We start from the raw sequence: 27298 nt of genomic DNA, 5'->3' as shown, positions 1-27298 counted from the left end.
TCCTTTCAAGGAGACTGAAAAGTTCTGGAACTAGATAGCGTTGATGGTTGTACAACATTATGAATGTTCTTAATGCCACTGAATTGTACACTTCAAAATTTTATTATGCAATAAACCATAGTAAATAGAAGTTACAAGATCAAATATAAATTGTAAAAGGTATACATGGGGGGTGGTGCTGGTCAATATTAATTATAGGGCTTTGAGTGAAGAAGCCTAGGAAAATTTGGTTTATCTTTGACAAAATATAGTCTCATTCTGATATATCAAAAGCAACTACGTAATTCCTGGTTCATATAAAACCAGGAATATAACCTTCTTTCAATAAATTTGTCCTAGACAGAGGAGTCCACTTAAAGCAAGTGGCCACCTGCCATCCAACGGATTCCTCTTCATGTCCTCCCTCCTGTTAGATAGCTCCTGCAGAGACCAGGTTGCTCAAGCCAGAACCCAGAGTGCCATCCTTGTCAACTCCCTCCCTCTCACCTCCGTCCCCAAATCCATCAGTGGGTTCTGTCAATCCCATCTTCAAAATCGATTTCAAATCTGTTCACCTCTTTCCTCCTCCATGACCATCACTCCAGTCAAGCCACTCTCCTCTCCTGCCTGGGGTGCAGAGCCTCCTCGGTCTCTCTGCTCCACTCTTGCACCCACCCTCCATCATCCATTCTCTATGCACAGTAACCAGAGTGGTCTTGTCCTTCAAAAGGCAAGGCAGAGGAGTGGCGTGCTCATGCACAAGGGCACCTTCTTCTCCAGTAACTGCTCCTGTGGGTCCAGACCTTGCCTCTCTCAGATCCCTTCCTCTTGGATATTCTCAATATATGCCCTTGGCCAAATAGTTGGGATTTGTATCAGTTTCCTAGGGCTGCCATAAAGTACCACATATTGGGGAGGGCTTAGGCAACAGAAATTTATTTTCTCACAATCCTGGAGACTGAAAGTCCAGGATGAAGGTGTCAGCAGAATTGATTTCTCATGTGGTCTCTCTCCTTGGTTTATAGGTGGTTCTCTTCTCCCTGTGTCTTCACATGGCCTTCCCTGTGTGTGTGTCTATGTCCTAACACTTTCTTCTTATAAAGACACTGTCATCTTGGGTTAGGACCTTCCCTAGGGACCCCATTTACCTAATCACCTCTTTAAAGACCCTATTTCCAAAAACACACTCTAAGGTACTGGAGATTAGGACTTCAACTATAAATTTGGGGGGGACACAATTTAGCCCATCACAACCTATAATGTACAAATTGTGATAACAAGCAGTTCACTCAACCTCTCTGAGCAGAGGCTGCCCCTTCAATCCAGATGGATGCTGCCAGCCTGTCCAAAGCAAGGGGTCCACTACGGGGTCAGCACTTCTCCTCAGGACTTCCCTTCATGACCATTGTGGATGGAGGTTCCCTGGGGATCAGGCACTTACATGAGCCAGTCCCACAGACCACAGCACCAGCTTCAAAGGGTTAAGGCATTGAGCAGTTCTACTGACGCTTCTTGGCGGCCCAGGGAAGCGTGACTGATTAGAAGCCTGTCTGGAGGAGGAGCCCGCTTTGTGGGCCCGAAATAAATAAGGGCCTGTCAATAGCTCAGATCCCCGCCATCGACAAAGTCTGCAGCCTCAATAGGCAATTAACACTTTGCAGGGGCCATACCCAGCGGCCTCCTCGCGTTTTACTGCACATTTTCTGCCATCAGCTCTGGTATTGAAGCTTCTAAATAAAAACATAAAAGTGAGCTGGAACTGGCCAGCGCTTTGCCTGGCTGTAGTCACAATGCCCATACACAGCAGAGATCATATTTCCTCTCTCCTGCTTGCTCTAACTGCCCTTCCTCCGCCCCCTTACCCCGCCTGCACGCGCGCACACACACACACACCACACCACACACACACACACACACACACACACACACACAGGCATGTAGGTCATCTCCAGAGTGTGTCTAGGGAGGCACTGGAGCCTGCTTACTGGAGGAGGGGGTGATCAGTAGGTAGTCACACTGCCTGGGTTGAAATCTGACTCCAGCACATTAGTTGTGTGGTCTTGCAAAAACTGTTAAGCCTCAGTTACTTCATCTGTAGAATGGGAATAAGGGTAGAATCTACTTCACAGGACTGTCGTGAACTTGCTTTAAGCACAATGCCCGCATGTAATAAGGCCTCAACTAATGTTAAAGGGATTGATGGTATTGTTGTCATTATCATCCACAGGAGAAGAATGAGGATCATCTCACTGTGCAAACCAATTCAGCCTCTTCAACTTTCCTTTTATTTCTGCCACAGCCAGTGTCTTGCTTGAGCAAGGTATGTGCTCACTCAAATAAGCTGAATGGACCCCTCATACATGTCCTTGGACTGCCCAGGCTGATTCACACCTGGGAACCTGGATCCTGACGTTCCACCCCAAGGATGGGTGCCTTTGGGTCAGCAAGAGTTAAATCCATGGGCACAGATTCAAAGCAATAATCAGGAACTCTGTGGGGTCCCAGTTTATAGGACCCTCATTGCAAACTTCCATCTGACCCAGCAATCCCACTTCTTGGAAATATATCCTAAGAATCCTGAAACACCAATCAGAAAGAACATATGCACCCCTATGTTCATAGCAGCGTTATTTACAATAGCCAAGATCTGGAAACAGCCCAATTGTCCATCAGTAGATGAGTAGATAAAAAAGCTGTGATACATTTACACAGTGGAATACTATGCATCAGTATAGAAGAAGGAGCTTTTATCCTTTGAGACAGCATGGAGGGACCTGGAGATTATTATACTAAGAGAAATAAGCCAGTCAGAGAAAGACAAATATCACATAATCTCACTTAAATATGGAACCTAATGAACAAAATAAACTGACAAACAAAATAGAACCAGAGGCATGGATGCATGGAACAGAATAACAGGTATCAATGGGGAGAGTAGGGAGGGAATGGAAAAAGATTAACCAAATAATATATATACATATATGCATAGCCCATGAACACAGACAATAGTATGGGGAAGGCCTGAGGTGAGGTGGGGGTTGAGTGGAGGGATGCAAAAAGGGAGAAAAATGGGAGACATCTGTAATACTATCAACAATTACAAAAAGAATAGGCTTTGATAAATACTTAGAAACATTAAAGAGTAATGGATAAAAAATAGTCTTTGAAGAAAGTTAAATCTACATTCAAATCCTGGTTCTACCCCCTACTAAATATAATATATTGAGCCAAGTTACTTGATCCATCTAAGCCTCAGTTTCCTCATCTGTAAAGTACAATAATAACACTGACCGCCCCCCCAGAGTTACCAAGAGGATTAAATAAGATAATGCATAAAGAATTACATAGTGCTGCCACTGAATAAATTATCCCTCAATAAGTTGCTATTATTACAATTCTGTCTACCATTATTTTAAATGTTCTATTGTTACTACTATAGAAGAAATATAACTTTATTACAAATGATTAGGAAAATATAAGATAGGGAAACTCTAAGCTATGTTAAAAAAAAACAATGTCAATCTACATGCTAATCTTTTGGAAAGATCTCCAACACATTGAGTATGGAAAGAAGCCAGATGCAGTAGAAAGTATAGTAAGCTTACATTTGTGTAAACGTCTGCATGGCTAGATATAAGGACTTCGAGAGGTCACAGTTACAAGATAGGAACATCCAAGGTCCCTAAGTCCCCTTCAAGTAGAACCATCAAGGAGAGCCATCTGAGCCACATCAGAAAAACTTTCACTTTGTAATATCACTGAGATTGGAATTTTGTTACCACAGCATAACTTACCCTATGCCCGTGGTCGGCACACTGCGGCTTGCGAGCCACATGCGGCTCTTTGGCCCCTTGAGTGTGGCTCTTCCACAAAATATCACGGCCTGGGCGAGTCTATTTTGAAGAAGTGGCGTTAGAAGAAGTTTAAGTTTAAAAAATTTGGCTCTCAAAAGAAATTTCAATCATTGTACTGTTGATATTTGGCTCTGTTGACTAATGAGTTTGCCGACCACTGCCCTATGCTGACTAACACATTACCTATGTGGCTCTCAGGAAACCGTTGAACCAATTTCACTTAATTCCCAACTGACCAGAGAATTTCTACCTCACAGGGTTACTATGAAGGTTAAATAAGATGATCCACACAAATTGCTAAATATAATGTCAGGCACATGCTTGATGCTCAAGGACATTCCACTGTTTTTATTTTTCATTAGCAAACAAATTAACCATGGTCCCATTATCCCAACACAACCACAATTAGTGTTTTGTTGTTACTACTTCCCACATTTTTAATAGGCATAGTTTTACATAAACATAAAAAAAATCATTTCTACAATTTCATATGTTGCTTTGTTTTCCATTTGGTATTTGATAACAAGTATTTTTTTAATGTTACTGTGCAGTCTTCCTGACCATCGTTATCATTTATTGCAGACATTCCATTGGAACGCTATAGAATTTCAGAGTATTTCATGCTGCTGGGTTTAGAATTTCTAGCAATCCTTTCTTAATCCATTGATTTGCCTATTGATAGTCCTCACGCTCCCCTGCAAAATAAGAAATGTGGGCCTTTCCAAAAGCTACGGAGGACTCTCTGGCAGCAAGCAAATCAGGTGCCATTTCATCAGTCAACTTAAATCTAATGTCAAGTTCTTTTAACAGCTAAATGCTTCTCCAGGAACCGGCCTGTCCCTCGTGAAGCCTGCGTGGCATATTTCCAGAAGGTGAAATATGCTCTAACTGCTTTGCTTGCAATATAACTTGGCTTCTGTCAAACTCCCTTTATCCTTCCATGTTAATAAGCACCATGTGTGGGAAGGTGGAAACCAAAGGTCATGCTCACGCATATATATTTATATGCGTATATTAAGCATGTGTGGAACATATCTGTTCATTCACTTATTCACTTAATAACTGTGGTGAAAATCTTACTGTACCAAGAGCTAGAAATACAGAAATGCTTTGTTCTTCCTGAAGGAGAGGAGATGGGAACCCATAACATTCCCCTGGATCACAGAATAAATGCCGCAATTCTCACCCTACTTTCTAACGCCCCGCGTGATCTGCCCTCTCCCGATTCCTCCCCAAACACCTCCCAACTTTAGCTCTCACCAAGTGTGTCAGTTAATTTTATGTGTCAACTTGCCTGGGCTAAGAGATGCCCAGAGAGCTAGTAAAACATTATTTCTGGGTGTGTCTGTGAGGGCGTCTTTGGAAGAGATTAGCATTTGGATCCATAGACAGACTAAAGATCAGGTGGACATTATCCACTCCATCGCTGGCTTGAATGGAACACAAAGGAGGAGGAAGGATGAATTTACTCTCTCTGCTGGAACTGAGACATCCGTCTTCTCCTGCCCTCACACATCGGCTCTCCTGGTTCTCAGCCTGTCAGTCTCAGGCAGGACTTAAATCATCAGCCCCCAAATTCTCAGGCCCTTGGACTGGATTCCACCTCCAGCATTCCTGGTTCTCCAGCTTGCTGCTTGCAGATCCTGGGAATTTTTGGCCTCCATAATCATGTGAACCAATTCCTATAACAAATCTCATTTATATATCCTATTGGTTTTGTTTCTCTGGGGAACCCTGATTAATTCACCACGCTTCTCTTATTCTCTATGGTCAAGGCACACTGGGTATTAGCCATCAACCTAAAAGGAGGCTGGGAACTACAGGGAGAATGTAGCTTAAAATTTTTCACATTGTTGAAGTGGCCAAAGAACTCTTTAGAATAAGAATGTCTTGGAAATTATTTCTGTTATACACTTTATATTCCTCTTATGCCCCTGACCCCTGGGGAATTCCAAACAGGTCAAGAATCATCTCCATTTGCATATCTGACAAGAGCAAAAGATTTAGGTGTTATGGTAGACAAAATAATGCTCCCCTCCCCCAAAAAAATGTTTATGTCCTAATCCTCAAACCTCTGAATATGTTAGGTTACTTGGCAAGGGGGAATTAAAGTTGCAGAGGAATTAAAGTTGCTGACCAGCTGACCTTAAAAGAAGGAGATTATCCTGGATCAACCAGATGGACTCAATGTAATCACAAGAATCCTTAAATGGGGGAGAAGGAGGCAGAAGAGTTGGAACCAGGGAGATGACATCTTAAGAAATACATGAGTTGCCCCAGCTGGTTAGGCTCAGTGGATAGAGCATCGACCTGCAGACTGAAGGCTCCCAGGTTCGATTCCAGTCAAGGGCACATGCCTGGGTTGTGGGCTCGATCCCCAGTGGGGGATGTGCAGGAAGCAGCCAATCAACTATTCTCTCTCATCATTGATGTTTCTATCTCTCTCTCCCACTCCCTTCCTCTCTAAAATCAATAAAGATATATTTTAAAAAGAAGAAGAAATACATGACTTTGAAGATGGAAGGGAGCTGTGAATCAAGGACTGTGGACAGCTTCTAAAAGCTGGAAAAGATACAGGAATGGATTCCCCCCTAGAGCCTCCAGAAGGAATGCTCTCCTGTCAACACCTTGCTTTGAGTCCCATAAGACCTATTTCAGATTTCTGACTCCAGAACTCTAAGATAATAAATCTGTGCTATTTTCAGCAACCCCAGTATATAGCTATTTTCTACAGCGGTAATAAGTAGTAAATATTTTGATACCTGGGAGTGGTATGCTGCTATAAGAAATACTTAAAATGTGTGAGTATCTCTTATAAGACAAGAATAGAGTTTGGGGGCACAAGGGTGCAATGGGTGAGAGAAAGAAAAGAGGTCCAGATCCCAGCCACAGTCAGAGCTGGTTTGGGGCAAGTCACACTCTTTCCTCAAAGGCATCCATTGAAGAAGCTGACCAAGAGCTGGGATCCTCAAAATAGCCTGCATACTGAACATAGAGAGGGCATATTCGCTGACTTCAGGGGTTGCTGCTCTGTACAAAGCAAAACAATTCTAACTCTGTTTACCCATTTAACATAACCTGGGGAGCCTGGTGCAGCCTTAGTGGCAGTAAGGAAAGGGTTAATCTCCTCTCTGGCTAGTGCAAGTGTCCTCCCACCTCACTATGGGTGAAAATCAATGAAGGCTGTTTTCATCCAAGTAAAAATAAATCTTAATCACTTTTGTAAAGAAAGAGAAGATAAACAGTATTCTAAAAATGAACTCCCCTATTTAACAACTGTTAAGTGCTATTTCTTGAATGATACCAAAGATGACATCACGTTCAGGTTATAGGGTGGGCATCATCAGCTGCTGATTGGGGAGCAACTGAAAGGGAGAGGAAAAGTAAAAGAAGATGTATAAATAGATCCAAAAAAGTTGTGGAGAGAACTCTCTGAAGGTGTAAGGCATATAGGAATGAGCAAGCCAGCAACACATTTCTAGCAGGGGGGTGGGGCTGAATCAGAGCAGATAAGCATGTACCCCAAATTCCACTTGGTGCTTCCAGAGGCTGAAGGACTCTGTAACTGACCCATGAGGCCATATGAAATCCTAAAAACCGTCAGCTCACATGCCTTCCATTGTCCCCTGTTTTCCCACACACCCATACTTTTCTCAGAACCTTTATAGTACAGCTTCTAAATTCCCTCCCCTCTACAACTGAAAATGCCTGCTCTAGGGCCCTCAATGGCTCCATTTTCTGTGGCAGATTGCATTGTTGTTAGAATTTTTTACTCTATCATTACCTATAAGAGATGATACATTTCTATCTCGTTGACTTTGGGCTTGGCTATCAGACTTTGGCAGGGACCAGTATGACATATGTCATGCCCATGCAGAAGTTAATTTGTGTTGTAAGTTTCACCTGATCTCTTGAACATCATGAGAATAGCCTATACTAGAGTGGAATGGCTACATCTATGTGAGTCCCAAAATGAAAGTCATACCAAGCAGGGCTGCAGCCAAACTGAACCACTCAAATGTAAATGACAGAGAATAACACAGGAAAGTTTATTGTGGGTAGTTTGCGTCCTCTTGTGGCTCTCCTCCACATTCACCAAGCCCCATGGCCTTATCCACTTGTGCACTTCCAGCTGTTGACCTGGCCTCAACCCCTCCTTCACCTGATCACTTCAGGCAGTTCACCTGACCCCACCCCGTGTTCATGTCACCACTTCCAGCAGTTCAGCTGTCCTTTGTTCACTTGACCACTTCAGGCTGGTAAGCTGGACACTCCCCCTTGTACCAGAAACCCCGAACCCTTGTTCACCTGACCACTGAACAACACTGACCGGGCTGCTTTGCTCCTCACCCACAGGGGTGGACTTTCTAATTTCTGGAAGTTGGGTTAAGTACCTAATACCCACAGCCCCAGATCACCTTCAACTCACAGACTGCCTCCTACCCAGCAGCGAAGGCACCAAGAAGAAATACGCCAGCCAACCTTTAAGACAGCCATGGGGGTCCATGTGCCTAGGGAACCACCATCGTACCCACCATGAGGGCATCTCACAATGGAGTGTCCTGCAACCCTCCCAGCATGCCTTTGGGCTTTGAAATCAGGGAAAGACTTGTGTTAAGCCCCTGAAAACCCGTTCCATTCTGGGAGCACTCTCCTGCTCACTCCACAGACACTTAATGGTCGCCTGACCTGAGGGCCAGCTTTCTGCCTCATTCACAGGAACGCCCTACCTTGAGGACAGGGACCTTCTTGCTGGCATCCAGTCTGGACCACAAGAAGGTGGGGCGTTTGCGTGCTCTGTGACCCTTCTACGCATTCACCAGGCCCATGGCCTTATCCATTTGACCACTTCCAGCTGTTGACATGGCCCAAACCCTTCTTCACCTGACCACTTCCGGCTGTTCACCTGAACCCACCCCCGTGTTCACGTCACCACTTTGGCTATTCACTTGGCCTCTCCCCCTTGTTGACTTGCCCACTTCTAGCTGGTCTCTGGGCTCCACCTCCTTGCTCAGGTGACCACTTCCTGCTGTTCACCTGTCCCTTGTACACTTGACCACTTCCAGCTGGACACCTGGTCCCTCCCCCTTGTTCCTGAGACCCCGCTCTCTTGTTCACCTGACCACTCAGGCACACTGACCTGGCTGCTTTGCTCCTCACACAGAGGGGTGGACTTCCCAATCTGTGGAAGTTGTGTTAAGTGCGTAACACCCCCAGTCCCAGATCAACTTAGGATCAAAGGTTGCCTCCTACACAGCAGCAAGGACCTCAAGAAGGAGTACACCAGCCCGCTATTAAGATAGCCATGGGGGTCCATGAGCCTAGGGAACCCCCATAATGCCACCATGGAGCATCTCACACTGGAGTGTCCTGCGACCCTCACATGCCTGCTGTGGGCTTTCAAATCAGGGAAAGAGATGTGTTAAGGCCCTGAAAACCCGTTCCATTCTGGGAGCATTGTCCTATCCCCACAGAGTCACTTACTGCTCACCAGGCCATGAGAGAAAGTTTTCTGCCTCATTCACACCAATGCCCTACCTTGAGGACAGGGACCTTCTTCCTAGCATTCAGTCTGGACCACAGGAAGGTGGGGCGTTTGCATCCTCTTGTGACCCTCCTCCGCATTGACATGGCGCCACCAGCCTTTCCACTTGACCACTTCCAGCTGTTGACCTGACCCAAGCCCTTGTCCACATGACCAATTCCGTCTGTTCACCTGGGCCCAGCCCACCCCCTCGGTCAAGTGAGCACTTCCGGCTTTCAACTTGACCACTCCCCCTTGATGACATGACCATTTTAAGCTGGTCACCAGGCCCCTCCCCACTGATGATGTCACCACTTCCATCTGGTCACAGGGCCCACACCCTTATTCACGTGACCACTTCTGACTGTTCACCTGGGCCCAACCCACCCCCTCTGTCAGGTCAGCACTTCAGGCTTCCCACCTGGCCCCTCCCCCTTGATGATGTGACCACTTAAAGCTAGTCACCAGGCCCCACCCGTTGGTCACGTGACTATTTCAGGCTGTTCCCCAGGCGGACTTCCCAATCGCTGGAAGTGGGGTTAAGGGTCTAACACCCACAGCCCCAGATCACTTTCTACTTACAGGCTGCAAATCTGACAGCCCCACCTGTGGGCTTTGAAATCGGAAAAGAGCTGTGTTGAGCCCCTGAGAACCCTTTCCATTCTGTTAGCAATGTCCTGCTCCCTCCAGAGTCACTTGCTGTGTGCCGGGCCCTGAGGGCCAGCTTTTTGCCTCATTCACGGGGAACACCCCTCCTTGAGGACAGGGACCTGCTTGCTGCCATTTAGAATCTGGACCACAGGAAGTTGGGGCATTTGCATCCTCTTGTGACACTCCTCCCATTCACGTGGCCCCACCAGCCTTTCCACTTGACCTCTTCTGGCTGTTCACCTGGTCCCAACCCAAGCACTGGGTCACGTCACCACTTCTGGCTTTCCACCAGGCCCCTCCCCCTTGATGACATGACCACTTCCATCTGGTCACAGGGCCCCACACCCTTATTCACATGACCACTTCCGGCTGTTCACCTGGGCCCAGCCCACCCCCTCTGTCAAGTCAGCACTTCAGGCTTTCCACCTGGCCTCTCCCCCTTGATGACATGACCACTTTAAGCTGGTCACCAGGCCCCACCTGTTGGTCACGTGACTATTTCCAGCTGTTCCCCAGGCCCTTGTTCACCTGATCACTGACTCACACTGGCCAGGCTTCTTAGCTCCTCTCACAGAGGGGTGGACTTCCCAATCGCTGTAAGTGGGGTTAAGGGCCTAACATCCACAGCCCCAGATCACCTTCTACTCACAGGCTGCCTCCTACCCAGTAGGAAGGGCAGCAAGTGGAGGGCCGCCAGCCCTCCTTTAAGACAGCCATGGGGGTCCATGTGCCTAGGGACCCCCCATCGTCCCCTCCATGGGGGCATCTCACGCTGGAGTTGCCTGCGAATCTGACAGCCCTACCTGTGGGCTTTGAAATCAGGGAAAGAGCTTTGTTGAGCCCCTGAAAACCCTTTCCATTCTGGGAGCAATGTCCTGCCCCCTCCAGAGTCACTTGCTGTGTGCCAGGCTCTGAGGGCCAACTTTTTGTCTCATTCATGAGGAACACCCCTCCTTGAGGACAGGGACCTGCTTGCTGCCATTCAGAGTTTGGACCACAGGAAGGTGGGGCGTTTGCGTCCTCTTGTGACACTCCTCCCATTCACGTGGCCCCACCAGCCTTTCCACTTGACCACTTCCAGCTGTTGACCTGGTCCAAACCCCTTCTTCACCTGACCATTTCCGGCTGTTTACCTGACCCCACCCTCATGTGCATGTCACCACTCCCGGCTGCTCACCTGGCCCCTCCCCCTTCTTGACTTGACCACTTCCAGCTGGTTACTGGGCCCCACCTACTTGATCACGTGACCACTGCCGGCTGTTCACCTATCCCTTGTTCACTTGACCACTTTTGACTGGTCACCTGAACCCTCCGCTTGTTCCTGAGACCCCGCTCCCTTGGTCACCTGAGCACTGAGCCACACTGGCCAGGTTGCTTTGCTCCTCTCGCTGAGGGGTGGACTTCCCAATCTCTGGAAGTTGGGTTAACATGTTTAGCGCCCAGCCTATTTTGTCTTCCAGACGGAAAGTGTAGTGTCAGTCACAGGTGACTGACTGGGCGCTTAACGTGTTAAGGGCCTATCTCCCACAGCCCAAGATCACCTTCTGCTCACAGGCAGCCTCCTACCCAGCGGGGAGGGCCACCAGAAGGGGGACACCAGCCCCCCTTAAAGACAGCTATGGGGGGCCATGAGCCTAGGGACCCCCCCATCATCCCCACCATGTGGGCATCTCACATTGGAATGTCCTGCCACTCTGACAGTACTGCCTGTGGGCTTTGAAATAAGGTACTGATATTTGAGGGGCTGTTTGTTATCACAGCCTTACTTATCAAGAGCTGACTATTACACAGCCCATTTCAATGGCTTGTCCTCAACTTTTTACTGCTCAGACTCTGCAAGAGTATTTCTCAAAGTATGTCTTCTGAGTCATAGTTATTTTGTAAAAGCTTAACAGGAGTATGGTAAAAATGAACTTGGGAAATTCTGCACAACTACTCTTGGAGATTTACAATGCCTATCTGTATATTAAAGGCTCTGAGAAGTCTTGTAGTTTATGGCAGTGGTTGTGGGCATCAGCTCTGGGTTCATATTGCCTAGATTTGAATCCTGGATCAATCTACTACTGCCTACTAGGTGAATGACGTTGAACAGGTTACACCATCTATTTGAGCCTCAGTTTTCTCATTTAAAAAGTGAAGATAAAAAGAGTATCTTCACTGGGTTATTGTGAAGATTAAATGAATTGATGATAATTCAGTACTAATGGATTGCTTTCCAGATCACCCTTCTTTTCCAAGCTCATAAGTGGCATATAAAATGTTTTAAAGTGTTAAAAATATATGTATAATCATCTTAGAAATAATACTTAGATCTCTTTGAACTAGGAATGGAGTGAAATTTCACAATTCTAAATGGGGACTAAAGCTGACAGTTCACCAGGCACTGGAGCTAGAATCAGGTAGTGAGGAGGAGGCATTCAATTTCCACAGAAGAATGGGGATTAAACATTCTTTACACGTGGCAGTGAAAAGAGTCAGTCTCCCAAATGAGGTCAGGGGCTATGACTGTGCTTCCCCCTCTCTGCAAACAAAGTTTTAAATTTTACATCATTTACTAAAGAATTTCAGTCATAGCTGAGCTATGAACCCATTGTGGAAGAAAAAAGAATACATGAATATCTAACAACCGTGTATATGTTTTCTCTAAGTGGCTGAAGCTACTCTATCCCCAGAGAGTGAGAGCTCTGAGCTGCAAATGTAAGACCTGCTTCCGAGTCATGAACAATTATGGCCAGGCAGAAACAACCATGGCCCATGGTGAATGAAGGAAAAGCAGAGGAGGAGCTCACAATCAAGATGCACACACAAACAAAAATTACAAATCAAGTTAGAAAAATCAATGTTTTGATACAGATCCAATAAAAACATGGGAGATTTAATATCTGAGTAATAGAGATAATAAAAGTATTAAATACATGTAAATTTTTAAAAGAAATATAAGCTGAAATAACATCCATAAAACAAAAGCAGGAGATAAAAGACAAAAACAGGTAGTTACAAATCAATGTATCAAAAAAGAAAAAATAATAAATTATGAATGTTAGAAGTGAAAAATATAATCAGTGAAGTGCCTGACACATAGCTAATATTCAACATATATTATTTTAATAATACTAAAGAAAACTTTTTTAACTTTATTGAAGCTAATATTCCTAACATTTATTTAAAGAAGTCAGGTTTAAAAGACAGCTCGAAGATGGCAGCATAGGCAAACGCCTGTACTCGCTGCCTCCTACAACCACATAAAAATTACAACTAAAATACAGAACAACCATCATCCAGAACCACCAGAAAGCTGGCTGAATGGAAATCCTACAACTAGAGAAGTAAAAAAGAAAGCACACTGAGACTGGTAGGAGGCACGGAGGCGCGGAACAGGCTGCTGCTTTTTTAATCGGGAGGGAGAGCGTCTCTGTGGAGGCCGCCTGGAGGAGCAAGGGGTCCTAGCCCCACACCAGACGCCCTGGGCAGCCCAGGGTCCCAGAGATGGGAAAAGAAGTCCCTACAGACAGTAAGAACTATGGGCTGTAAAACCCAGTGCAGATTGGGGCTCAGTGACATAGGGGCTGCTGGAGACTCAGCTATTCCTCTTAAAAGACCGGCACCATGAACTGAACTTACAAGCTCCTGCTTTCTCTGAGCTCCAGTGCTGGGTGAGGCTCTGGGGGGCCCAGACACATATGAGGAGAAACTTGACTGTCTGGCATCGGGGCAGGAACTCAGGAGCAGCTTTCTCCCAGACAGAGGTGCTTGCAGAGGTCATTGTTCCTACGGTGGGACCTTCCCAGTTGCAGGGCTGACTGGCAGCTATTTCTGTTTGCTCCACCCTGGTGATTCCCTGAGAACCCACCCCATCCAATTTACAACCCCACCCAAGCTGATTGCAGCAGCTTTTGCATATTAATTCCCTGTCCTTGCTCAGGCTAAAGCCTATCAAACAAGCTGCAGCTGGGTCAGGGAGCCCCAAACCTATCAATAAAAGGCCCAAGACCCGGCACCAGCACCAGCCTGCCTTGCTTCACAGCTGGGCCTCATCTGGGCACTGCCAAACCTGATACAAAGAGGAGGATTCTGCAGATCTCTCTGTAGATCCTGCTGAGTGGCCCCAGGCAGTGGCTGACTTTACACCTCCCTGGAGACCCAAGAGCCAGTGTAACTAGTGGTCAGTGTCAGACCATACCAGATTACAACTCTTCACATCCATAAGCAACATTCTCAAGGGCAGACTCAGTGAGCACCAAAGCCCCACTGAAGCAAGTCCTGCTCCATAGGGTGTCTCCTGTACAGCAGTTATCCCACTGTAGTCACAGCTAGTCCCCCAGCCAATTGGTCCGGAGGTCAATTCCTCCCAGTGACATCAACAGCAATCAAGGCTCAACTACAACAAGACTGTGCACATAGCCCACAAAGGAGTGCACCTAGAGTGTTAACCAGATTTAGGAAGCTGAGCCACTGGGCCCTATAGGACACCTACTACAGAAGGCTACTCTATCAACACAAGGAGACTTAGCAGCTCTACCCAATACATAGAAACAAACACAGGAAAGCAGACAAAATGTGGAGACAAAGAAACATGTCACAAATTAAAGAAATGGAAGAAAGAAAACCACTGGATATAGAGTTCAAAACCACGCTTATAAGGTTACTCAAGAATCTTCTAGAAACCTCCAAGGGACTTAGTGAGACTTTCAAGGATCTTAGTGAGAATGCCATAAAATGGAAAAGGACCAGTCAGAAATTAAGCATACATTGACTGAAATAAAGAATAATATACAGGGATTCAACAGTAGACTAGAGGATTCCAAGAATCAAGTCAAAGATTTGAAATACGAGGAAGAAAAAAACACCCAACTGGAAGAGCAAAAAGAAAAAAGAATTCAAAAATATGAAGATAATGTAAGGAGCCTCATGGACAACATCAAGCATACCAACATCCAAATTATGGGGGTGCCAGAAGAAGAGAGAGAGAGCAAGATATTGAAAACATATTTGAAGAAATAATGACAGAAAACTTCCCCTACCTGGTGAAAGAAATAGATTTACAAGTCCAGGAATCACAGAGAACCCCAAACAAGAGGAAACTAAAGAGGACCACACCAAGACACATCATAATTAAAATGCCAAGGGCTAAAAACAGAGAATCTTAAAAGCAGCAAGAGAAAATCAAGGGAGTGCCCATATGACTGTCAGCTGATTTCTTAACAGAAACTATGCAGGCCAGAAGGGAGTGGCAAGAAATATTCAAAGTAATGAATAGCAAGGACCTATAAACAAGATTACTCTACCCAGCAAAGCTATCATTTAGAATTGAAGGTCAGATAAAGAGCTTCACAGACAAGAAAAAGCTAAAGGAGTTCATCACCACCAGACAAGTATTATATGAAATGTTGAACGGTATTCTTTAAGAAGAGGAAAAAAAAGAAAAAGATAAAAAATATGAACAACAAAATGGTAACCCAGCTATTATCTATCAACAATCAAATCTAAAAATCAAATGAATAAGAAATCTAATGAACAGAATAAACTGGTGAATAAAATAGAATCAGAGGCATGGAAATGAAACAGACTGACAATTCTCAGAGGGAAGTGGTTGGAGATGGTGGGAAGAAATTAAACAAAGATCTTATATGCATGTATGCATTACCTATGGAAACAAACAACAGGGTGGCGAAGGTCTGGGGCAGGGTGGGAACCAGGTGGAGGGGAGCTATGGGAGGGGGGGAGAGGGACATCTGTAATAATCTCAACAATAAAGATTTTTTTTTTTTTTTTAAATAGCAAGACAGGTGAAAAGCCTCTGGCAACCTGTGGAATTGCTGTTAAGGCTGATAGGACTTTCTGCTTTGGGGAAAATTGATGGTATAAGGCCCCAATCTATGTCTCATTTCTTTTCATTAAACTACTTTTGTGCTGAAAAAAAAAGAAAAAAGAAATAAAAGACATCTCAATGAAGAAAAATGTACCTTGCTTCCTGTTCTAGAGTCTAATGAGACTTTTACAAGACCAGAAAGAAGGCAAATATACACGACATCTCCTGACACATGGTTTTGAATGTGGTGTGCTCTTTCCAGGTTCTTTTTCATGTTTGAGTTCTTTTTCAGTTATATACTCTATACCAGCATCTTCTGGTATAGTGTGTATGTCTGAAAAAAAGAATAAAATAGTAAATCATTTATCCCCCACAAAAAGAAGGCAAATTAAATACCAATATAAATCATTTTACATTTTAATAGATAAACTTGTCCTCTTGAAAAGTCATCCTGGGTCAAGTGTTCTACAGATTCTTGGTCTCCCAAGGCCATGAGGTTCCTGATTCCTACATCTGAGGCAGATTCCCCAGCTTCTTTCTTATCATCGGAGATCTCAAGGACTTTGCATAGCTTTTGCCACTTTCTACCCTATATTAATTATCTATTGCTACATCACAAATTGCCGTAAAACTTTTTAATTTGAAAAACAATAAACATTTATTATCTCACTTAGAGCCCATCAGTCAGTAGTTTGGAAGCAGCCTAACTAGGTGGTTGTGGCTCAAGATCTCTCATGAGATTGCAGTCAACATGTTGGCCAGGACTGCAGACCTGACTGGGAGGGAAGATCCACTTCCAAAATAGCTCACTAACATAACTAGAAAGTTCACGCTGGCTTTGACTTTGCCAGGTCCTTGCTTCATGAACCCTCCATAGGCATGGTTGAGTGTCTTCATGACATAACAGCTGGCTTCTCCCAGAGTGGTTTATTCTAGAGAGAGCAAGATGGTGGCTCTAATGTCTTTTAGACCCAACTTCAAAGTCACACTCCATCACTTCTGAAATATCAATTTAATACTGGCCAGGCCTAGTACTTACTTTGAGAGAGAGAATTAGACAAGGAATCTATATCCACAGGGAGATTGCACAATGAATACTAACAGGCAAGAATTATGAGGAGCCATCTTGTAGGCTGGCTGCCACAGTGCACCCACTGGCCCCCAATGATTTATACTACTTATGCTACCTTCAGGGACCCTCCCACATGCAAAATGCTCTCTCCTCTTCCAGAAGCTCCTAAACAGTTTTATCCCATTACAATATCAGCTAGAAATCCAGAACACCTTCATGTAAATGAGGTCCAGATGCAAGTGAAGCTCTTCAGGTCTGATTCTTTGCAGTTCTTTCCAATATGAACTAAAAAGACCAAAACAGTAGTTAAATATGAGTCACTTGTCCATAACAGTTCTAAAAACCAACAGCCACACATTGGCAATTCCTTGTTTGGGAATTGAGGCCTAGGAAAAATTTCCCATAGCTCTTGGTTTCACCCTTTGGGCACTTGGTCATCTAAGCATTTTTCCTTTACTATAAAAAGTGGCCCATGTTTGAGACTGCATAATTTTCTCAGCCTGTGTCCTGCCTAAAGAAGCTTAGGCATCCAAAGGCTTCTTTTCATTTTGTCTTACCTCTGTTTCTTTCAGTTCCAACCAGCAGTGTTTCTGTCAGAACATCTCTCTTAAAAGTTTTGTGATTTTCCTGTGAATTTAATTGGGGTCCACACCATTAGATACAACACATGCTTAACAAATCTATTTGAGATAAACCTTTTTCTACCTTGGGCTTCTGCTGAGACTACTGGGAGATAAAACTTTTAATGTTCTTAGTAGCACTTTTTATTTAGTAAATAGTTCTCTTAACCTAACCTCAGAATCTATGTCTGGGGCAGTCACATCCCACCATCCCCAGTGAGGGTCTGGGATTTTCTACTTAGAATACAGTGGGTAAGCTGAGCCCTTAGAGTCAGATACATGGATTTAAATCCCAGCTCTACTTTTTATGAACTGTGAGGCTTTGGACAAATTACTTCACCTCCCTGAACTTTGCTCTCTTCTGAGATAATAAGAGTTCTGCCAAATAGAGGTAAAAGCAGTTAACATACAAACATGGAGTTTAGCATAATATTTGGCACATAGTAAAGATTCAGTAAATGGCAGGTCTAGTTGTTCTTTTGTCTGTCTGGTTCCTAAACCTCTGATTTGGCTGGCTTAGTTCAACAATCAAACCTCCTCTCAGTGCCACCTCATAGGGCTCTCTGACCCCAAGACCTCACACAAGCAGATGTCAGAAAACCCAGCCAGAACTGGTTATTTCATCTGCATGAAGCTCAACACCTGGCATGGATGCTTTCACCGTAAACCATCTCCTCTCCAAATATTTTATGGCCCCTCATGGCCCCTCAGCAGCAGTGAAGCTCAAAAGACCTGTGGGGCTTGTTGACCTGGGGCCTTCAGCCCCCCTCCATCTGCCAGGCCAGCTGAGGACTCCCAGAACAGCCTGAGATGCTCCACCCCTAAGCAGCTGTGGGGAGGTTGGCCTTTCTCTGCCCCAGCCCCCAGCAGCTGGGCCATCTGCTCACACTAGGGAACATAGCAGTTCATTTTGAGGGCAGCCTCCTCTGTTGTCCAGTTAATTCATTCATTCCATGTGCAATTATCAAACACCTACTAAGTGCCAGATTCTGAACTGCACACTAAGAGTGCAAGCTTGAAACTCATAGTTTGATAGAGGAGACATTTTTAAAAGAAGATATGATGAGCTAGTGTGATTAGTACCACTCCCATCCCGAGACCTGCCACACACATGCATCTGAGGGAGCTGCCATGTGTCTAGAACATGTCATTTCCTTAGTCAGAGTTCACTGGGCTTGGGTCACTTCACACAAAATGGGGCCAGGAATGCCCACCTAGGGATTTTAACTTGAGATCAAAGGGTGGCTGAAACTGTAAGATGATGAACTCAAAAATTATCACAAATCAGGTTCCCAACAGCAAAATGTGGGGCTTTTCAAACACGATGCTCCTCACATCAAGAGGTAGATCTGGCCCTGGCTGGTTTAGCTCAGTGGATAGAGCATTGGCCTGCAGACTGAAGGGTCCCAGGTTCAATTCCAGTCAAGGGCACATGCCCGAGTTGCGGGCTCAGTCCCCAGTGGGGAGTGTGCAGGAGGCAGCCAATCAATGATTCTCTCATCACTGATGTTTCTGTCTCTCTCACCCTCTCCCTTCCTCTCAGAAATCAATAAAAGATACTTTTTTTTAAAAAAGTAGATCTGTGGCTCATCCCTTTGAACTGAAGGGAGTCTTTTTTTATTAACTTAATGCATAGACTATGACAAAAGTGGCTTCGAGGTTCTCTTAAAAAACACTTTCCACCTTCCTTCAATCTCTTTTGGGACACCAACCTTTGGAACCCTGAGCTATCGTGTAAGAATTCTGGTTACCCTGAGGTTCCTATATTAGAGAGACCACATGGAGAGATCACAGAGTAGTAGAGAGAAATGTCATAGGAGCCCCAGCTATTCCAGCCCCCAGCCCAGTTGTTAGATATGCAAGTAGAGAAGATGACTTCAACTTCAACCAACATCAGTCTACAGCCACATGAAAGAACCTGAACATGAACCAACTAGTTGTGCCAAGTTAATCCTCAAAACCATGAAAGATAGTAATAATAAATGATTATTGTTGTTTGACATCACTATTAAGGTGGTTTGTTATGGAACAAAAGTTAAAGAGAGATGGAGGGAGGCCTTCCATAGTGAGAGAGGATGAAGCCGGCATGCTGGAATAGATGGAGTGATGAAGATACTGCTTGAGTCCTGGGTCTACTTGTTTGAGAACTCTTGTCTCTGCCCCTCCTGAAATGATTCCTTAGATTCTTTGGAACTCTTCTTATTAGCTAAGTTAGTACATGTTAGATTTCTGTCACTTGCAACCAAGTTAATACATGTGATTTGGGATAAGCCAAAGGAGATTCACATGTTTAGAGCACACGTTGTGGGGGTGGAAGTAGTGAGGGATAAAGGAGAGGAGTAAGTTTAGGACTTATCAATGAGGAACTGCAAGGAGGATTTTTGTTGTATTCAATTTATATCCTACCTGTCTCCACAAATTATTTGGGAATACTACCAAGGACTTTTGACTTTATTATAAAGACAATGAGGAGCCAGAGAACAATTTTTATCTAAGAATGACAGGCTGAGACATGCATTATGGAAAGGTCAATTTGCCAGTTTGGATGAAGTGTTGGAAGAAAGTGAACTGGTCAAGAGTCTATTGATGTGATGCAGAGAAGAAATGATGAGGAACTTAATCCAGGTGGGGAAATGGGGTGGTATGAGAAAGTATTAAGAGGTAAAATGGAAAGTCCTTTTTGGGAAGAAGGATGAGAAAAAACAAACCTAAGATGATTTTCAAGTTTGTGGTTTGAATACCTGAAGAGGAGATGGTGCCCTTGCCAAGATTCAAGAGAAGGACCAAGTCAGGATATAAAGGTGATGACTTGAGCTTGTATATGCACATCTCAAGGTGTTTGTGGGGAATTAAGGGGGAAAGAGCATTCATTAATTTATCCATTTAACACATTTATTGAACACATGTTTTATATCAGGCTCTGGCAATGTGTTAGTGAGCAAAATGGATATAGAGCTTGCCCTCATAAATTTTACAGTCTAGAAGAGCAGATAGAAATTAATTAAACATATGAATATAAAATTATAAACTCTTAAGAAAAATATTAGAGTTATGATGGCACATTACAAGGAAACCTGATGAAGTCTGGGGATATATCAGTTACTGTGGTTGCATAACAAATAACCCCAATACTTGGTGACATTTATTATTTCTCATGGCTCCTGTAAGTCAGGAATTCCAAAGGGGTACAGTGGTAGCAACTTATCTTTGCTGCTTGATGTCTGGTGCTTCAGCTGGAAGACTCGAGAACTGGGGATTTGAATCACCTGAAGTCTCATTCACTCACATGTTTGATGGGCACAGTTGGCATTCCAAGTGAACTGTCTGAATGGGCTAGTTGGGCTTTCTCACAAAATGGGCAAGTAGAGAGTGGGGGAGGGAGAGAGAGAGGTTGCCTCTTATGACTCAGCCTTAAAAGTCATACAGCACCACTTCTGCCACATTCTATCAATCAAGGCAGTAACAGATCCACCCAAGTTCTAGATGAGGAAACACAAACTCACCACTTGACAGAGTGGTGTTAATATCACATTGTAAGAAGGGCATGTGGAATGGGAAAATACAGCCTGCCACACTGAGGTCTCATTTGAGCTGAGATCTCAATGATGAACATGAGGAACGTAAGTCAACCAGTGATGGGATGAAGATGACAGATTAGGGACAGTATTCTTAGCAGAAGGAACAGCATGTGCAGAGGCCCTGATGTATGAAAGAGCATGATGTATTTGAGAAATCTATGGAAGGTCAGAGCAGGTGGAGTGAGCTGGAAACACAAGTCTGAAGGTCAAGGAAAAGGTAAATGTTGAAGACAGAAGTGTGGAAGCCCAGGGTAGAAGGCTGTGGAGGGGACCACAAGGGAGAGTGAGCAGAGAGTCAAAAGCAGGTCTCATAAAAACTGGAGTTTGCTTGAACTAATGCCCTCTTCCAACTTCCTACTGCTAAAATATGGTCAATCTCAGAACTTGTCTTCACTTTCAACCACTGGAAGCTGGCTGCTTTGCTTTGCTATCTGATTGCCTAGAATAGCCAGCCTCCAAGATGGCCCCTGATGATCCTTGCCTCTTGGTATTTACCCCTTTGTGTAGTCTTCTTCAACACTGAATCAAGCTGACTTCTGTGACCAAAAGAATACTACAGAAATGACAGTGTGTGACTTCCAAACGTAAGTTACTGCACTACATCTTCTACCTTGACTTGCTCACCCTGAAAAACCAGCCATCATGCCATAAAGTGTCAAACAGCCCTCTGGAGAGGCCCATGTGGTGAGAAACTAAGACCTCCTGCCAATAGCCAGCACCAACTTGCCAGCCTTGTGAATGAACTCCTTTGGAAGTGGATCCTCTTCTCTAGTCAAACCTTCAGATGATTCCATCCCTCTAGTCTTTAAATCTCAGGCTGAGGTCTCAAACATCATGGAGCAGAGAAAAGGCATCCCTGCTGTCTAAGTTAATGATCAACAAACACCATGTGAGAAAATAAATTATTATTGTTGTTGTTGTTTCAAGGCATTGATATGCTGAGGTGATTGGTTACACGGCAATAGATAACTACTGCACTACCCCAGCCCTTTGATTATCCCACTTTACCTCACATTCCCCCTGATTATAACCAGTTCCAGGAGAGTGGGCTAGAAGAAACCACTCATCAAACCTTGGCTTCATTTAGGGCTTTCCAAGCAGTTTTATAAAACATCTTCTCCATTTGTACATCTCTAGTGACTACCTCCCAAGGCAGCTCACCTCATTTGATGCCTGGCTCCCATCCTAGTCACCACTACTGCTGGTGCCTACTTTCCCAGGAGCTGTCCCTGACCCAGTGCTGAACCCAGACCCCCTCAACCCTTCCCCAGCCAAAAGATCAAATTACAATTCCAAAAAGCATGCTTGACTTGGAAACATCAGCAAGAAAGTTCTGTTTCCCCGTATCTTTAAATGAAGAAAGACTCCTTGTCAGTTTGGAGCAATTAGCTGTGGGAGATGATGACAGAGTAGTGAGAGTTGCTGTGAGGGGGCAGAGTGACCCCGGAAGCCCCAACTCAGACAGACATGCTGCAGATGGCACAACGAGATAACGCCTTTCATGTTTCAGAAACCACATTGTCAACAATGTTTCCAGACTCGAAAATTAGCTGAAGTCATCAGGAGTGCCTGGCAGCAAGCAGCAGGCACCTTGGTGGGGGCCCCTCATTTACGTTTCGCATTGGTACAAGGAGAAACTGTCGAGGTTCACAGAAAAGGTTGGTGGGCCTACCATCTCCAGAGGCTGGAGAAAGGGTAAGCCTGGGGCATACGGAGGCATTTACAGGGGTCAACGTTTAAAAGCTTCGATCTTGTAGCTCCTGACCTAATAGCAGGGGATTAACTCCAAGACTCAGAATGCAACCTCCTACCCCTTGCCTTGTGCATTGATGTTTCCTCTTTAGAGGGTTACAGAAAGCAAAAGTGATTAACCCAATCACCCATATCTTAAATAAGGATTGTATTATTTTTAACAAAATTATCCTTGTTAAAATAAAAAATGCTCTCTATGCTAAAGATAAGGCTCCATGTGAAGCAGTCTATGCCAACCGTCTGACCTTTCCATTACAGCTGCCCTGCCTCTGGCATCCACCACTCTTAGAAGAGCCAGGAAACAGAATTAGAGGCTGGTACCCTACTGCCCAGGAAAACCATGACTCCAGTCAATTGCAATGATTGGGGATGGGGAAGGTTGAGAGTTAGCTATTGCTGCAACCCTGGTTTATGCCCTAAGCAAGCATGAGATGCAACGTAGAGTTAAGATTACATATCCTTTGTAAGGGATAGATAGTTTAGGGGAAAATACATCCTGTCCCTTCTGCTAAAGTACCTTCTTATGTTTGCTCAGGAGGGAATTGGGACTATCACCCTAATTGCAGAGTCCCATTTACTAGGGCAAAGCAAACAAGTAAGTTATTCCCTCTAGGAATTCAAAAAGGACAAAAGCTAAACTTGAACCTGTGCCTGTGCCTCAGAAACAAGATTTGCAGAGGATGGCAGGTGGGAAGTAGTGGGGGGAATATTCTCTGGTGTTATGATAACTCAGGTTATTAAGACTCAGCCTGAGAATTCCAAGCAAATCTACACATTCAGCAGTGAGTTTGAGCCCCAGAAGGTATCTGAGACCTTTGCCTTTCCAGTCAGGGTCCTGGAAATTATGTGGCCCCCTTTACCATTGCTGGACACCCAGCAGCTGGTAGACCACTCTGGACAGAGGGATGAAACCCCCAGGAGGCAGGGTGAGAGGGAAAAGTGAAGCTGAGGATTTTGCCTGAAAAAAGTGGTATGAGCAGCAGCAGGTCTTTATGAAGCTCAACCAGCTTGGACCCACTACAAGGCCAGCTCTGGGCATTAACAAAAGATGAAAGGAACAAAATCCAAGAGAAGAAAGCCTGCCTCTGGGGGCATGCAGGGTTAAGGACCTGTTAGAGAAAGTCTATTTTATCCTCAGTCAACAGTGGCTACAAGAGGAAGAAAATGCTGTGAGGTATTCCCAAGACTCTCCCCTCTAAACAGTTGCTTTCAGGAGATCAATTTCAGCCAAACCAGTCTTTACTGATGAGTCAGAGATGGACAGGGAAAAACCAGCCTTGATTTCCCTCTATAAGCCAGATCGCTTGCATATGTCATGTAAGGTTATCCTCTCAAACAACTTGTGGCCAAAGGGCAATTAAAACAACAGGCATCTGAATGGAATGACAGTCGTATTGCTCTGGTAGAAAGCATGCTCGAGCTGCCCCAAGCATCACCAAAGTCAGCTGGCCATGCCTTGAATGGTTCCTGCCAGTCACTGGAAGGGACTGGGCTTTGTCTCTGACTTCAAGTCTTGGACAGCCCAGGAAAGCTGAGGAGGCAATCAGGAAATTAAGCAGGAACTAATCATCCAAAGAAACCAGGAGAACTTGGATTTCTGCAAATTCCTAGGGGACTTAAGAAAGGCATTGATTGACTTTTCCCTAAACTGCCAGTTCTCAAAGTGTAGACCCTGGACCAGTAGCATTGACATCACCTGGGCACCTGTTAGAAATACAAATAGCACTATCTCTACATCTGCACCCTCCTGTTCATGGCAGCATTGTTCACAATAGCTAACACATAAATGCAACCTGTGTCTATCAACAGATGAATGGATAAGGAAAATGTGGTATATATAATGGAATATTATTCATCCATAAAAAAAGAAGGAAGTCCTGCCATTTGTGACATGGGTGGAACTTGAGCGCATTGTGCTAATGAAATAAGTCACATAAAGAAAGACAAATACTGTATGATATTAGTTACATGTGGAGTTAAAAAAAAAAACTGAACTTACTGATACAGAGAACAGATTAGAGTTTGCCAGAGATGGGGCTTAAGGATGGACAAAAAGGGTAAAGGCAGTCAAAAGTTACAAATTTCCAGTTACAAGATAAATAAGTCCTGGGGGTGTAATGTACAATAGGAGATATATTGATATATATGCAAATTCTTGAACCCCATTCTAGACCTAATGAATCAGAAACTCGGAGGGTGGGGCCCAGCAGTCTGCATTTTGACAAGCCCTGTAGGTGATTCTGCCACATGGGCAAGTCTGAGAACCACTGCTCTAAACCTGGGAGTTCAAGTTAATTGCACCTTGATCTTGGGGAGGAGTTGTAGGCCCCTGGAGCAGGAACAGCCAGAGCCCCGTGAGTGTAGGCAAGCCCCCTCACACCTCACCTTCCAACAAATTCACACACTGGTCCACTGGGCCAGACCCCAGCCCTGCCTGGCCCTCCAGCCTCATCTCAGCTGGATATGTGGGGACATTCCAGTCTCTAGACCTCCAAGGGTATGCTGAGAATGGTTGTGTCTTGGGGGTTCTTGCTCCTCCTAGAAGCTGACAGTGAGTAACAGGGCCTTGGTTCAAGAGATGCCTATACCCTAGCCTGGGGGTTCCTCCAAGGCCCCCCCGGGAGTGAAAGGCTCGGTCAAAGCCCCCACTGGCCTCCAAAGCCATGCGAGAGGCAGACACACAGGCCTGGCCCAGCAGTTCCCAGCCGGGCGGCCTGTCACACCTGAGCAGACCCAGAGGTACCAGCTTGGCAGTTGGGCCTGGATGGCAGTGCCACTGCCGGCTGATGGATCGCTTTCCGATGAGGTTGCTGAGCAGGCTGCCAGCTGTGCCAGCACAGGCTCCCGATCAGCATGGCTGCACTGCTCCCCGTCCCTCCCACAAGTGCCGGAACTGGGAAACAGCACATCCCAGCGAGCAGCAATTAATCTGTGCAAGAAGACAGGCCGAAGACAGAAGACAGGATGGGGCCGCCAGCGAGCTGATGCGCCCTGTCTGCTTCCCCGAAGGTCAGCCAGGCCCTCAGACAGGCAGTCTGCCAGGCTCAGGTGCGCAGACCGCCCACGGCCCCGTGGGGAGGACACCTCAGGGATTCTGGCACACAGTGAAGAGCACTGAGGAGAGTCAGGAGGTGCAGGTTGGAATCCCATCTCTGCCACTGACCAGCTGTGAAGCCTTAAGCAAATTCTGTCACTTCTCTGGGCCTCATTTCCACTTCAGGGAGCATAACTGCAACCTCTCAGAGCTATGGCGAGGAGCAAAGGATATGACTGTGTCAAGTGCCTGACAGGCAACAAACTGTCCAGCTAAGACCCTGGGCTTCTCTCAGGAGAACCCCACATGTGATTACTAAGCAGGCACAGAGCACTTCCCTCAGGCCAATGAGTCCCAAAGGGAAAAGGGGAAGGGTGGGGAGGAAATATCTTTCCATGATTCATCAGTCTGGGAGCAGCCAAGGACTGCAAAGGAAGAAGGAGCCCCATGCAGGCACCTTGGGTCCAGCTGGTCTTTTGTCCCCTGCCTTGCCCCATATAGTCCTCAAACCCCAGAGCCTCAAGAGGTAACCTTCAAAAGAGATGTCTAGTCACATCCCTGTCCTATTTTTAAAGCCCCAGGTGTCTCCTTCATGCTGACAGAGCAAAGTAAAAAGGCCTCAGTGTGGCATTCAATGTCAGTTCCAAATCTGCTGAGTCTCACCCCTCACCATGAACTCCCTCTCCCAGCCCCCCAGAAAAGCTCACCATTCCCAGAATGCACCAGGACGCTGCAAGACTGGGCCTTTGCACGTGCTGGCCCCTACCCAGAAAGCCCACCCTGTGCTCTTATCCCTCTAACTCACTGCCCCGCTAAGGCCCAGCTATAGGAAGATGTCTCCTGATGCCCCTGGCCCAGGCATAGGTAGTTACAATCTGCCCACTCAAAGTTTACATCATCTCTACAGTCTCCTTCCCCAGCTTGAATACTTTTAGTGACAGGGAACTCACCATCTTCAAGGACATCTTATTCTGTCCTCGGTCAGTCAGCTTCTCAGATGTCTTCAGGTACCACAGTTCACCATAGATCAATGGTTCCCATCTCCTCAGGCCTCTTGACTTCATAAAATAAAAAAACCAAACATCCTTCCCAAACTTTTTAAAGATTTTTGCAGGAAGTAAACAGGCTTATGTTTTACTTGAATACCTCTAGGTCTGACATGCTCCTTCCACTGAATTCTCATTCTCTGCCCTGCATCTCAGCTCTTGTGATATTTCTATTAACATTGCCTGAGGGTGAATTGGTTTGGGGAGTTTACATCATCCTGCTTATTTATACAAAATCAAGAGTCAACTAAAAGCCTAAAACCTGCTGTGCTAAGCCAGGACACCCCATCTGCACAAGAGCCATTGCTTCTGCCTCCCAGCACAGGACACTACATAATTCCTCTGCTGTCCCCACACCAGTGGCCAAGATCTTTTGAGA

General features: G+C 45.2%; 1 long non-coding RNA gene across 1 annotated transcript in view; it reads right to left on the bottom strand.

Annotated features, from left to right (window-relative positions):
* Window positions 1–27065, bottom strand: part of LOC308257435 — a 147513-nt gene extending 120448 nt beyond the window's left edge. Inside the window, exon 1 of the long non-coding RNA XR_013961584.1 lies at window positions 26824–27065. This is a non-coding gene — a long non-coding RNA (uncharacterized lncRNA). The remainder of the gene's footprint in view (window positions 1–26823) is intronic.
* Window positions 27066–27298: the final 233 nt, after the last annotated feature.

The sequence above is a fragment of the Plecotus auritus genome (assembly GCF_963455305.1).
Source record: "Plecotus auritus genome assembly, chromosome: 8".
Classification (NCBI taxonomy): Eukaryota; Metazoa; Chordata; class Mammalia; order Chiroptera; family Vespertilionidae; genus Plecotus; species Plecotus auritus.
The sequence above is the reverse complement of the archived record's forward strand: the minus strand, read 5'-3'. Positions and strand labels throughout refer to the sequence as shown.